Consider the following 16,078-nt stretch of genomic DNA (forward strand, 5'->3'; position numbering starts at 1 on the left):
TACTAAAATAAAAAATGAACGGTCAAGAAGAACTAATAATTATGTGCAGCATAATTGGTTCAAGTTTCTTCACAAAAGAATAGATGTATGCTTATGTGGGAATAAAATAGGTATATTTTTTAATTTTTTTAAATGTTTTTATTTATTTTTGAGAGACAGAGAGTGAGCAAGGGAGGGGCAGAGAGAGAGAGGGAAACACAGAATCTGAAGCAGGCTCCAGGCTCTGAACTATGGGCACAGAGCCCGACACGGGGCTCGAACTCACAAGCCATGAGATTGTGACCTGAGCTGAAGTCGGACACTTAACCCACTGAGCCACCCTGGTGCCCTTTAATTTTTAATTATTGCCTCATAGTCCTTCAACTCATCAGTAAAATTGGCATGAGTAATAAATATTCAGATTGTATTGTGAACCTTAAAATTGAGGATTCATCCAAGGTTATCTAAATCTCTGACCTCAGAGAATTCTCATGACATCTGAATTAGAGGAATAATGTTAATCTTGTATTTCCTATATGTGTATTTTTTCCCACCTGGAATTTAAAACAAACCAAACTGGGGCGCCTGGGTGGCGCAGTCGGTTAAGCGTCCGACTTCAGCCAGGTCACGATCTCACGGTCTGTGAGTTCGAGCCCCGCGTCGGGCTCTGGGCTGATGGCTCAGAGCCTGGAGCCTGTTTCCGATTCTGTGTCTCCCTCTCTCTCTGCCCCTCCCCCGTTCATGCTCTGTCTCTCTCTGTCCCAAAAATAAATAAACGTTGAAAAAAAAAAATTTAAAAAATAAAACAAACCAAACTGTAAACTAAAATCAGCAAAGCATGTAGATTGCATAACAGTAGAAATAAACTTCTTTTGTGTTGATTAACACAATAAGAAAACCATTCTTCCTTTCACTTCAGGGGTAAAATAATTTCTCAACTCCATTAATTCATATTAACAAATACTATGTACTACATATAATCAAATTTTTATTGGAAAATATAGGACAGACACTACCCAAAAGTCACCAAATACATATCAGTTCAATAACTATAGATTGAAATGCTGTGAATCTGTATTATACTGGATATCAGTCTCACAGTTTATTGAAATCAGAACATATTAAGGAACTTTTTAAAAAATATGGTCTAAGACTCCTCTTCTTTACATTTCTATGCCATTCCTAAAAGAAGAAAAAAATTACTATTACCTAAGGGTCTCTGTGATTAAAATAATACCAGTTATTGAATATGCATTTTTTGCTTTTACATTTGTTGAGGGTTTTTTCTTCTTTTTATAAACAATTAAAAACACTAAAGCTATGTACAGAGAAAAGGAAAGACAACTTGGCATTTTCTAACAAAGTGTTAATAAATAGGACTAATTCAGAGGGAAGGTATTCTGATGTAAATTGCTTATAAAAAGTTGATTTATTCAAATTAAGGTCTCTATTGATGCCCCTATAAACAAGCCATTAATTTACTCATTCAGTCAGCAAACATTTACTGAGTACCTACTTTATGCTAAACACCAAGGAATAGAGATGAATATGACAAGATTTCTGCCCTCCAGATGTTCATACCCCACAGCGATGATAGATTTGTAAATAAAAAGAGGTACACTATTACATGACAAGTGCGGTAATAGAGTTATAATTGGAATTCAGGGAAATTGGAATACAAAGAGAACAAATAATTGTCTGGGGGGGATGGAAAGTGATATGAGAGCCAAGTAGAAGAGAATGTGTTAAGTGCAAAAGGAAAAAGGGTCAGATGAAGTTAAAGAAATGAAATGGCAAAGCTACAGAGTTTAAAAGAGCGATGACATGTGACAACACCACCATTTATCCAATGGGCAGAAGCACAAACAGTGAAAGGTAGCCTTTGTGGTTGCCATGGCTGTGAAATTCACATGCTGTGCAAACAAACCTAATGCAATAAAGCAAGTCACTCACGGATTTGCACTAATACCATCTCAAAAATAATGCTCATTGGATCATGAATAAAAAATCCTGTAGAATACATGTGACAGTTTATTTATGGAAGTAAAAGAATTAGGTATATAACGGGTGTTTTAACATTGTTCCTGCCTTAAGGATATTTGCTTCTCAAATTTAGATAAAAGCTGCAATATAGCCCGAGGACTAAAAATGAAAGAATATGAACAATGGCAACTTTCACCATATTGTCTCTAGATAGTTGACGTATGGTCCAATCTGCCCAGCATCTTCATTAGTGAGTTAAAAGAGGGTGTAAATAACACCACACTAATGATATTCACAGATGATAGCAGATTGGAAACTGTCTCACTTACACTAATGTTGACTGTGAAGTAACAACAGGGAGACAGAATAGCTCAGAAGTATTGGTAGACAAATCAAATGACAGAGAACATTTAGCTTCAGATAAGAAAAGGAGCAGTCGAACAATCTGGAGAGGAAGAAATAAAATGTACAGAAACACAGACAGTGACAAAGCCGAATCTTAGTAATATGTGAAAGCAAAACTCATTTAAACATCTCTACAGTTCCTCTCTCTCTCTCTCTCCCTTTCTCTCTCTCTCTCTCTCTCTCTCACTCTCACTCTCTCTCTCTGCCTTAGTCTGGAGAAGTGCATCAAGGAATTTATAGAATGAAAGGCACTGACAAATGGAAGGTGATCAAAAGAATTAACTGTCTATGACATGGAGGATAAGAAATATAACATCTACTTCCCTGAAGAGTTAGGAGGTAAAGGACTCTTTTAATGCTAAAATCAATACAGTAAAATGAATGATGAGCTGACATTTGGAAGGAAAATACCTTCAACAAGAGCATATTTTAAAGGAGACTGAGAGAACAAATTCCACAACTAAAGGGAGAGAAGAGGCCACATCTAGGAAGGTAGGAAGTGTGGAGATGTGCTTGCTTTAGGGGAGAATGGATTGTGGGTGCTGTAAAGGGAAGGGAGCCATTGTCATGGATCAGGGCAAGAGAGAGAGAAAGGAGAGGAGCACACAGGGAAACACACACACACACACACACACACACACACACAGAGGACATTTCCACCAAGCCGTTGGCTTGGAAAACAAGAGGGGCTGAATTTCATGATTTCTTGCAACCAGCAGACTTAAAAAGCCTGGAGCTTTAAAGGTCAGTGGGCTTGGCTGGGATGGAGCCCTGAGGACACTGCCCTACTGGGGAGAAGGCAGGCAAACAACCAGGAGGCAAACAGTGTGGAAACAGTGATATGAAAAAATGCCTGGGGCACACAGAAGAGAATTTGCTTTTCTCAGAATTCTTCCCTGAGAGGCAGCATTCACAGAGACACCTCTCTGGAAACAGGGGAGCTGGCCAGCGCAATATCCCTCCCCACCCCACTCCTTAGCATAAACTCAGAGCCACTCGTGGGAGGCAGAAAAGCACCAACATTGGCTGTCTAATGTGCTTACACCAAGCCCCATTGGCTGTCTAATGTGCTCTGGTGGAACTGCCCTTCTCAGTCACACTTTCCTTAGTCTCAACATGGTGGGCCCCTCCCCTAGACCACCAGCACAAACCCCTGCCCACACCATGTCTCCAGACCAGAGAGTTTTTCAGGCTCTCATTTATGATGGAGGTGGTGTCAGGACTCATTTCTCAAGCAGACCAGAGCACACCTAGTGTGCCAGAGACCAAAAACTGCCTATAGCAGGTGAGGACAGCCTCTGCAGATGACTGGCCTGGAAGATAGAGGAGACAAAGCAGCACAGTGCATGCAGGATGCACAGGAGATATTCCCTGAAGCACCAGGTCCTGGACACTATATGATCTCTTCTTCATAAGGCCATTACTTTCAGGACTAAGAAACATAATGGGTTTTTCTAACACAGACAGAAAGGCAAAGACTTCTACAAAGTGCCAAGACAGGGGAATTCATCCCAAAAGAAAGAACAAGATAAGGTCACAGCCAGAGAGCTAAGCAAAACAGATATAAGTAATACGCCTAATGGAGACTTTAAAGCAATACTCATAAGGATACTCAATCAGGAGGCAAAGAAGACAGTAAACAAGATTGGAAACAGGCTAGATGCAATGAACAGCAGGCTGAAAGAAGCAGAGGAACAAATTACTGACCTAGAAGACAAAATAATGGAAAACAAAGAAGCTGAACAAAAGAACAAAGAATTAGGTAACACAAGAATAGACTGAGGGAACTCAGTAACTCCATCAAATGTAATAACATTTGTATTATAGGAGTCCCAGAAGAAAAAGAGAGAGAAAAGGGGGCAGAAAATTTATTTGAGGAAATAATAACAGAACACTTCCTTCATCTGGGGAAGGAAACAGACATCCAGATCCTGGAGGCACAGAGAACTCACATAAAAATTAACAAAAGGAGGCCAACCCTGAGAAATACTATAATTAAATTTACAAAATATAGTGATAAGGAAAATATCTCAAAGACAGCAAGACAAAAGAAATCCTTAACTTACAAGGGAAGATGCAGAAGGCAGGCTGGAGATTTCTCAAAAGAAATTTGGCAAGCCCGCATGGAGCAGCAGGATATATTCAACATACTGAATGGGAAAAATTTGCAGCCAAGAATACTCTATCCAGCAAGGCTATCATTCAAAATAGAAGGAGAGATAGAGAGTTTCCCAGAGAAAGAAAAAATAAAGGAGTTTGTGACCACTAAACCTGCCCTGCAAGAAATATTAAAGGGGACTCTTTGAGGGGAATGTGGAGACCAAAAATGACAAAGAAAAAATCAGAGAAAATCTCCAGAAATGGCAAAGAAAGTAATAAAATGTCAATAAATACATATCTGTCAATAGTTACTTTGAATGTAAGTGAACTAAATGCTCCAATCAAAAGACATAAGGTGTCAGAATAGATGAGAAAAACCGGTTCCATCTATATGCTATCTACAAGAGATTCTTTTTAAACCTAAAGACACGTCCAGATTGAAAGAGAGGGGATGGAGAAATATTTATCCACACAAATGGATATAAAAAGAAAGTTGGAGTAGCGATACTTATATTGAACAAACTAGACTTTAAAGATTATAAAAAGAGACCAAGAAGGACACTATATAATAATAATAAAGGGGACAATCCAACAAGCAGATAAAATAATTGTAAATATTTATGCACCCAATAGTGAGCACCAAAATATATAAAACAATTATTAACAAACATAAAGGAACTCACTGATAATAATATATAGGGACTTTAAAACTCCACTTACAACAATGGACAGATCATCTAAACAGAAAATAAACAAGGAAAAATGGTTTTGAATAACACACTGGACTTAACAGATATATTCAGAACATTACATCATAAAGCAGCAGAATAAACATTATTTTCAAGTACACATGGATTCAGAATAGATCACATATTTGGTCAGAAAACAGGCCTCAACAAACACAAAAACAATGAAGTCACACCATACACCTTTACTGACCACAATGCTATAAAACTAGAAATCAACCATAAGAAAAAAATTGGAAAGACCACAAATACATGGAGGTTAAACAACATGCTAGTAAACAATGAATGGGTCACCCAGAAAATCAAAGAAGAAATGAAAAAAAAATACATTGAAACAAATGAAAATGAAAACACAATGGTCCAAAATCTTTGCAGCAAAAGCAGTCCTAACAGGGAAGAATATTATAATACAGGAGTACCTCAAAAGCAAGAAAAATCTCAAATAAACAACCTAACCTTTCATCTAAAAGAGCTAGAAAAAGAACAATAAACAAAGCTTAAAGTCAGCAGAAGGACAGAAATAATAAAAATTAGAGAAAAAATACATGATGAAGAAACTAAAAAAAATTAAATAAAGTAAATCAGTGAAACCAGGAGCTGGTTCTCTGAAAAAAAATCAATAAAATTGATAAGCCTCTAGCCAGACTTATTTAAAAGAAAAGAGATAGCACCAAAATAAATGAAACCACAAATGAAAGAGGAAAAATAACAATCAACAACACAGAAATACAAACAATTATAAGACAATATTATGAAAAACTATATGCCTACCAATAGATACCCTGGAAGAAATAAATTTCTAGAAACATATAAACTACCAAAAATAAAACAGGAAGAAGTAGAAAACTTGAAGAAACTGGTAACCAGCAAAGAATTGAATCAGTAATCAAAAGACTCCCAACAAACAAAAAGTCCAGGGCCAGATGGCTTCACAGGGGAAGTCTACCAGACCTTTAAAGAGGAGTTAATACCTATTCCTCTCAAAGTATTCCAAAAAATAGACAAGGAAGGATAACTTCGAAATTCATTCTTTGAGGCCAACATTACCCTGATACCAAAACCAGAAAAAGACTCCACTAAAAAAGAGGCCTGCACTCCAGTATCTCTGATGAATGTGGATGTAAAGTGTCTCAGTCAAATATTAGCAATCCTAATACAATAATACCTTAAAAGAATCATTCACCACAACCAAGTGGGATTTATTCCTGGGTTTCAAGGTGGCTCAGTATTCATAAATCAATCACTGTGATATACCACATTAATAAAAGAAAAGATAAGAACCATAGGAGCATTTCAGTAGATACAGAAAAATCACTTGCCGAAGTACAACATCTTTTCATGATAAAAACTCTCAACAAAGCAGCTTTAAAGGGAGAATACCTCAATATAATAAAAGCCATCTTTGAAAAATCCATAGCTAACAACATCGTCAATGGGGACAAGCTGAGAGCTTTACCTCTATAGTTGGGAACAAGACAAGATATCCATTCTTACCACTATTATTTACCATGTACTGGAAGTCCTAGCCACAGCAATCAGACAACAAAGAAATGATCCAAATTGGCAATAAAGAAGTAAAATTTTAACTATTTGCAGATGACATGATACTGTATGTAGAAAACCCAAAAGACTCCACCAAACATCTGGTAAAATTGATACATGAATTCAGTAAAGTCACAGGATACAAAATCAATGTAGAGAAATCTGTTGCATTTCCATACACCAATAATGAAGCAGCAGAAAGACAAATTAAGGAATCAATGCCATTTACACTGCACCAAAAACAATAAGATTCCTAGAAGGGAACCTAACCAAAGAGGTGAAGGACCTGTACTCTGAAAACTATATAATACTGATGAAAGAAATTGAGGAAGACACAAAGAATTGGAGAGACATTCCATGCTCATGGACTGGAAGAACAAATATTGTTACCATGTCTGTACAACACATTTAATGCAATCCCTATAAAAATACCAACAGCATTTTTCACAGAGCTAGAATAAACAATCCAAAAATTTGTATGGAAGCATAGACAAAGCAACCTTAGGAAAAAAAAAAGGAAAAAAAAGGTAGAGCCATCACAGTTCCACACTTCAATTTATATTACAAAACTCTAGTGACTAAAACAGTTTGGTACTTGCACAAAAATAGACATATGGATCAATGGAAAGACTAGAAAACCCAGAATGAACCCACAACTATGTGGTCAATTAATCTTTGACAAAGCAGGAAAGAATATCCAATGGCAAATGTCTCTTCAACAAATGGTGTCGGGAAAAGTGGATAGCAACATACAGAAGAATGAAACTGGACCACTTTTTTAAATTGTCTTTTTAAAAAATGTTATTTATTTATTTATTTATTTATTTATTCATTTTGAGACAGAAAGAGAGGAAGAGAGAGGGAGGGTAGGGGAGAGGCAGAGAAAGGGGGAGAGAGAGAGAGAGAGAGAGAGAGAAAGAGAGAGAGAGAGAGAGAGAAAGAGAGAATCCTAAGCTGGCTCTATACTTACAATGTGGAGTGCCTCCGACATGGTGCTTGAAGCCATGAATTATGAGCTCATGACCTTGTGAGCTGAAGTCTGATGCTTAAAACTGAGTCACTGAGGCACCCTTGAAACTGGGCCACTTACTTATACCATGAACAAAAATGAATCCAAAATGGGTGAAAGACCTAAATTGAAATAGCAAGTCATCGAAATCCTAGAGGAGAACACAGGCAGTAACTTCTTTCACATTGACCATAGCAATTTCTTTCTAGATATGTCTTCTGAGTCAAGGAAAACAAAGAAAAAAATGAACTTTTGGGACTTCGTCAAAATAAAAAGCTTCTGTACAGCAAAGGAAATAATTGACAAAACTAAAAGGCAGCCTACAGAATGGGAGAAGATATTTGTAAATGATATATCCCGTAAAGGGTTAGTATCCAAAATATATAAAGAAACTTATAAAAACCAACCCCACCAAAATGAATAATCTAATTAAAAATGGGCAGGCAGCATAGACAGTTTTTCCAAAGAAGACATCTAGATGGCCAACAGACACATGAAAAGATGCTGAACATCCACTCATCATCAGGAAAATACAGATGAAAACTACAGTGAGATATCACCTCACACCTGTCAGAATGGCTAAAATCAACAACATAAGAAACAACAGGTATTGGTGAGGATGTGGACAAAAAAGAACCCTGATAAACTATTGGTGGGAATGCAAACTGGTGCAGCCATTGTGGAAAACAGTATGGAGGTTCCTCAAAAAGTTAAAAATAGAACTACTCTACAATCTAGCAGCCACACTACTAGGTATTTATCCAAAGGATACAAAAATTCTAATTCAAAGGGGCACATGCCCTCTGCTCTCTGGTGTTTATAGCATCATTATCTACAATAGCCAAATTATGGAAACAGCCCACATGTCCATTGACTAATGAATGGATAAAGAAGTGGTATATAGGGGCGCCTGGGTGGCGCAGTCGGTTAAGCGTCCGACTTCAGCCAGGTCACGATCTCGCGGTCCGTGAGTTCGAGCCCCGCGTCGGGCTCTGGGCTGATGGCTCAGAGCCTGGAGCCTGCTTCTGATTCTGTGTCTCCCTCTCTCTCTGCCCCTCCCCCGTTCATGCTCTGTCTCTCTCTGTCCCAAAAATAAATGAAAACGTTGAAAAAAAAATTAAAAAAAAAAGTGGTATATATATCTATATATCTATATATATATATACACACACACACACACACATATACACACACATATACACACATGCATACATATACATACATACTGTGGAATATTACTCAGCCGTCAAAAAGAATGATATCTTGCCATTTGCAATGACGTGGATAGAGCTAGAAGTATTATGCTAAGGAAAATAAGTGAGCCAGAGAAAGACTCATATGATTTCATTCATATGTGGAATTTAAGAAACAAAACCAATGGGCAAAAGGAAAAAAGAGAGAGAGAGGCAAAGAAAGAAACAGACTCTTAGCTACAGAGAACTTGCTGGTGGTTACTAGAGGGGAGGTAGGTGGGCAGAAGGAGGAAGTAGGAGAAGGGGATTAAGGAGTGCACTTCTTGTGATGAGCATTGGGTGATGTATGGAATTGTTGAATCATTATATTTTACTCCTGAAGCCAATATAACACTGTATTTTAACTAACTGGAATTTAAATATAAACTTAAAAAAATAAAGGAGAATGTGGTAAATGTGTCCCAGTACACCTAGAAGATCTTTAGAGTATACATTGAAAAAAATCCACGCTATTATTAGCGTTCTGTCTTGGAGGAATTTATATGCTAATTGGGTGGGAAATATTAAAAGTGGGATGAAGAGTGAGCGAGCAGAAATGGAGAGCAAGGGAGGAAGGAGCATGTGAGTGGGGACTCAGCAAATCCTCTAAGGCCAGGCATTGAGATGAACGTAACAGAAGGGTTTTTTACAGCCAGATTTGGGAGGGTGGAGGGCATCGTTACTGATTCAATGACTTGGTTTTTCAGTATTTGCTATTCTTTTTCTTTTTCTTTTTTAATTCTGGAGTAACCTAAAGGAAGATACATAAACTCTGATGGAAATTAATATATTGTGATCCCCCGAGAATGCAAAATGCCATGTAAGAAACATACAGTGTGATGCCATAAATTTCCACGTGTAGTAAAAAAATATGTATCTGCAGGCAGTCCTTCTCTAGTCAGTAATTCACAACATTCCCCCAATTGTAGTCTGTTTTCTGCATAACACAATGACCATCCATACAGTGGAATCAAAGAAATCTCTTTTGAACTCACATCTGTGCTCTTAAGAGGTTATCTGTGTCTTTCTCTTGGGTTATTTGCATCTTATGATCCTCTGTCCATAAACATGGATGTGGCCTTTCTCAGAGGTCCTGTCCCCTGAGTGGTACCAGGAAACATGCAGGGAACACGCCAACCCTGAGAAAAGCAAAGAATTTCAAGGCAAAGGCAGGACAAGGTGCTGGGACAATGCTCTGCAGCGTGTGAGTGGGGCTGGATCCCCCGGCAGAGCGGCTGGACCCCAGAGCCCTCCATCCCCCTCAGTCCCTGCTAGACAGCCAGGCCACCGTGTCTTTTGTAGAACCAAGCCACAAGGCATTTTGAGAAAAGGAGAGAGAGTGGGAAAAGGCAGGATTTGTGGATGGGTGAACCACACCTGCAGGGAAGCGTGGCTCCACGAGGTAGGTTACATAAAGGAGATCAGCAGAAGGGTGGACAGTGAGGGGTGGGGGATTGTGCCCTTTTGTCGGTGGCATCAGAGGTTAGGTTGAGGACTTCATTTTCTGAGCTAGGGAAAGAACTGAATGTTTCTGAGAAGTGAAGCTATAGAAAAGGAAAAAAGGATTCTAGGAATTTTGATCTGGTAGGAAGGTATAGGGTTTTTCAGGGAAAAGGTGGGGGGGGGGCGGGGAGGGGAGATGGGTTTGATATTTGTATCAGCTCAGCTTCAACCTCCCAAGACGAAGCCTTGAACTACCGATGACCTGGGAGGCTAGATGTCACCCCGGCACTGTGGGCACTGAAGCATGTCCAAATGAGGGGTCTTATTCAAGAAACGATACAAAACCTTAAATGAAAAATTATGCAACTAAAAGACCCTAAAGCTTCTGCTTCTGCTTCTGATAACAGCATTAGAAAATCCAAACTCTGGGTGCCTGGGTGGCTCAGTCAGTTAAGCATCAAACTTTGGCTCAGGTCATTATCTCACAGTTGGTGAGTTCGAGCCCCACGTCAGGCTCTGTGCTGACAGCTCGGAGCCTGGAGCCTACTTCAGATTCTGTCTCTCTCTCTCTCTCTCTGTCCCTGCCCTGCTCATGCTGTCTGTCTGTCTGTCTCTCTCTCTCTCAAAAATAAATAAATCATAAAATATTTTTTAAGAAAAGGAAATCAAAACTTTGGGAAACTACCTTTTTTTTTTTTTAATGAGCAGGAAGTTTTTTCATTGTTTTAGATTTTCTGTTTCAAATTCTTATCTTTCAGTTTCTCAGATACAGCCCATGAAATAAGCATAGGAGAATGCTTTTCAGTTAACTTGGAAAAAAAATAGGCATATATTTTTCTCTCAAACACTCTGGACAGAAATAAAGGAAATCTGAATTATTAAATCATGCCTTCTTTCATTCAACATATTTATAGAGGTCTTTTTGATACCCAGACAATGAAAATAGATTAACAAGATCAGGTGTGTTGATGACTATAAGGAAAAAATAAGAAAATTAACAGAAAAGAAATTGAAGATAAATGAATCCAGTGGGAAGAGTTCTACATCAGATATGGCAGAACAGAAGCATCACTTCTAAAGAAACAACAGAAAGAGAGGATTAGTGATTCAGGATCACAACTGGAGTTTTCACTGAATGAATAGATGATCAACAACATAAGGACAGAAAATGAGAATAAAAAGGCATATACTGAATTAGGTGAATGTGTGATGGAGAGGACAACTCGTTTAACCACTCTTGATACAAAATGCACTGTGTACTGTTTTGAATTTGTTAAACCTGGGAAAACAATGAGAAAGAAACAAGTTTTATAGCTGTATTTTTTTCTGGTTTTTGTATAGTGAACAAAATCAAATCATCACCAGCTCTCAACAAACCAGAAGACCAAAAAAGGAATTCCTGTCCCAGAAAGTACTTGCAGTATCTCAGACTAATCTTTTATTATAATATTCAAGTGCATTTCTTTTCCTTTTATTTTTTATTTTATTTTTTCTTATTTTAGAGAGAGAGCATGAGGGGGAGGGACAGAGAGAGAGGGAGAGAGAGAATTCCAATCAGGCTCCATGCTCAGCACAGAGGACAATGTGAGGCTTGATCCCATGACCTTGGGATCATAACTTGAGCCAAAATCAAGAGGCAGGCACTCAGCCGACTAAGCCACCCTCGAGTACATTTCTCTCTGATCAAGTTGCAGATATAGTCCATGTTACTTGTGATAGATTTCTTTTTTAATTTTTTTTTTCAACGTTTATTTATTTTTGGGACAGAGAGAGACAGAGCATGAACGGGGGAGGGGCAGAGAGAGAGGGAGACACAGAATCGGAAACAGGCTCCAGGCTCTGAGCCATCAGCCCAGAGCCTGACGCGGGGCTCGAACTCACGGGCCGCGAGATCGTGACCTGGCTGAAGTCGGACGCTTAACCGACTGCGCCACCCAGGCGCCCCACTTGTGATAGATTTCTTATAGTGTCAATAAACCAGTGAAATATTAGTAATGACTCAGATATCACAAAGAGGTTAATCAGTGTTTGTCACACTTTTTATTTGTTTCTCTCTCTCCTAAAGAGATTTTTAAAATATTTTCCCAGTAATTGCTACCCCCAAATGCTATTTTAATTCCAGACCCACTGGGCATCTCTTTATGGACGGTAGCCCTTTGAGAATGAGTGAGTTACTCTAGATCATGTTATTAGGTCATTTCCAGACTTAATGAAAGGAATCATTTGTGCATTTAGCTATAAATTATCCCTACCATACACTCTCAGAAGTAGATTTAGAAACCTCTTTTCTTTACTTTCTTTTTTTCTTCATCTGCTTTTTTTTTTTTTTTTTTTTTTTTTTTGCTTATGCTGTAAGCTGGCCTGTAGAGTCCTTTAAATCCAGGATGACGTATTGTTCACAGTTGTATCTGTAGCACCTATCTCAGTGTCTGTCACATAGATGAACCCTGATAGAGGTTTGCCGAATGCATGATTTATAGCGATGGCCCGCCTGTATTTTCCACAGAGCATTTCCAGAAAGGGCTGTGTCACATCTGGCATGTGCTATGGCACATCTGGATCTAGCTTCATGACTAATTTGCCACTTAAAGTGAAAAAGACATTTCTGGATTTACTTTTCAAAATGATTATTGTAGAAGTAAAATCTATGTCCTGAACTTCCCATTCTTCGAGGTGGTGCATCTAAATATGGAACAGTGATGTTAATCAGGAAGACCTGAGTCTTGGGTCCATCTGTTTCTACTGTTCTATTTGATCTTAAGCAAATGATTATTTTTTTTATTCTTCTGCCTTTGTTTTCTCACCTCCAAAATATGGTAGTGAAATAGCCTCTGTCCATTGCTTGAGTTTTCCTTCAACACATCTGAGTAGTTGATAGGGATGGAGGGAACAGTGAGAAATGTGGGGTCACCTGCCGTGGTTATCTGCAGTAGTAACTACAAGGAGAGAGAGGTATCTGAATGGGGGTGGGGAGGGGAGAGACAGATCCAAAATGTCAGGAACCAGGTAAGTCTAGAAACAGAATAGGAGGTGAGAGGGCAGAGTCAGAGCAAACCAATCCCCTGGAAGAAAGGAGACAAAGCAAAAAAAAGCAAGAAAGAAAAGAGGGAAGGAGGGAGGGAAAGAGGAGGGAAATACCTATTGTCTGTCAACCGGACTCGGGACCCCAAGTTCACTATTATAGGCTGCCTGCCCATCACGTCCAGGGGACTGGCCTAGTTAAAGGCACAATGGGAGGCAGATACTTCATCTGTGAAAGATAAGTGTAAATTGTCCCTAGAAAGTTAATCTTAAATATTAATGAAGACCTATGTATTCATTTTTCTTTCCTTTTAATTCTTAAATCTTTACAGGGTAGAAAATAAAGGGACGCTCTACGCGGATATTATAGAATTAATTTCCCTCTAGTTAGGGTGAGTCAGAAAGGTACATAAGGATGAATTAATGATTGTAATTCCCAGTGAAAGTAGTCTTTTAGGGAAACTGTGGTAAACACCAGGAATAAAGAAAACTAGTAGAGAGCACAGGCAGAATCGCAAAAGAGCTTGCATGAAGGAAACCACAAGAATGAGCCAGGCAAGAATATGGTAGAAGGTTAACCAAATAGAGTCAAACATTCATTATCTCCTCCTCCTGCTACTGATGAGGAACTACCTTATCAGTAATGGGTAGTGGCCTTATAACGGGGCAAGGCATTAGGAAAAGGAAAAACATTTTTCAATTTTAAGGAAACTCTAACTACATGTAAGTGGGGTAAGCAGCAGTGAAAAGTCCAGTGAGTGGCCACATACAAGTCCAGATGGCTTGACCTTGGAGGGTGGTCTTGGCAAGTGTGTGGGAGGGACCATATTTCAGAAAGTAATATTATAAGGGAGACGAATGCCACTTAGAGGCAAAATAGCTTCTGGTTTCAGCTGACCTGTTTTTTCCGGACTCTTGGCAAGTCAGGGTGAGGGTAGATCATGTATCCAAATGCGTATATCCACATTTTCTCTTCCATTCTGCTTATCAGGCAGAGGACCAGAAGGAATCATGCCCTGGGAAAACGTGGAAGCCCATTCACCAGATGAGCCTGGGTCATGAGGAAGCTGGGAGGCACATCCACTGCTTAGATGCTCCCTCAGCTCTTAAACCTGCTCTGGCCGAGCTCACCGGGAGCGGACCAGATCCGAGGCTTAGCAGAAGAGACATAAGCATCCCTGAGATTTTCAGTTACAGTCCGTATCAGAGGTCTCCAGAGAAACAGGAACAGTACGATGGGCAGATACATATATATAGAAAGAGATTTACTTGAGTCCAAAATCCGATGGGATGGGTGAGCCTTCTGAAGACACAGGGAAGAATGGCAGTTTGAGTCTAAAGGTTCTCTTCTGGTCGAGGTGCCCCTTGATCCGGCAGGCGTGGAGTGGGGGCGGGGCGGCTTGTGTTTTGCTCGGTCCATTCACTGGATGAAGTACATCATGTTACAGAGAGCACGCTGCTGTACTCACAGTCCACTAATTGAAATGTTCATCTCATCCGAAAAATACTTTGACAGAAATAAACAGAATAATGTTTGACCAAATATCTGGGTACTGTGGCCCAGTCAAGCTGATACGTAAAAATAGCCGTCATGTTGCCTATAGGAACTAAGGGTGCTTTCAGTAGAATGAGGTAGAAAGAGATATAAAACTAGTTTAAGGGTTATCACCTGGACGATTTACTGTATGTACGGAGAAATCAATAAAACTCAACTAGATTTTAGATTGCTAAATAAACTCTATGGATACATGAGTATGTATTTGAGTATACACACTTGTCCGTTACCTATGGACTCATTGGGATCCATTCAGATCTTTAAAGTATTTTTAAAAAATGTATTTCATAGAACACTTATAGCATCACTTCTCAAATGCCTTAGTTATAGAAATCCTAATACACTTAGAGCTACTGGTAAAATATCACAAATAATTTAAGCCCTGTTTTGGTCACCCCTTTCCCGAGGAATTTCAAGCAGGATTTTATTTTGGGTTTAGTAAAATGCTTATCAGTTATTTTGATATCAGTTTTACCAGTGGGAATTTTTAAAGCTCCAGTTATTTTTTTCTCTTTTTCTTCACAAAGAATTCTGAGATTCCCATAGGTAGGGGCGCTATTTTTCTTTGCAGAGTTTCCCAGGCATTTAGAAAGTATTCAGCAACTATCCATTTGTTGCACACATATTGTTTGCAGCCATTTTCTTTGGCAGCATATCTATTTTATGCACATCAATATGTGTTATTAGTAGCACAAATGAAAACTGCAACATCCTGTTATAAGCCTAATAAAAGCAAAATGAAATTATCTATCTTGAGTTTTACCATGCCTTGGAAACAAGGTAGGTGTGAGGCTTTCAGATTCCGTCAGAAAGGAGAGTTTGTAAATGAAAGCTTTTGTCATAAACACAGTTTGCCCGTTCGTTAGAATTTAGAGCAGGACACATTGGCTCGAAGAGCAGGTGATGCACCGTCAGCTCTGGGTGACCAGGGCAGCTGGAGAGAAAGGTCTGCTCTGGCTGAGTCAGGTGTGACCCAGTGTTGTGGACGAGCCAGCTGGTGTTATAAGGTCATTGTCACTGTGTGTCTCTGCCTATTTAAAGTATCCAGGTCCTCTTACGTAAG

The sequence above is a fragment of the Leopardus geoffroyi genome, chromosome D1 (assembly GCF_018350155.1).
Source record: "Leopardus geoffroyi isolate Oge1 chromosome D1, O.geoffroyi_Oge1_pat1.0, whole genome shotgun sequence".
Taxonomy (NCBI): Eukaryota; Metazoa; Chordata; class Mammalia; order Carnivora; family Felidae; genus Leopardus; species Leopardus geoffroyi.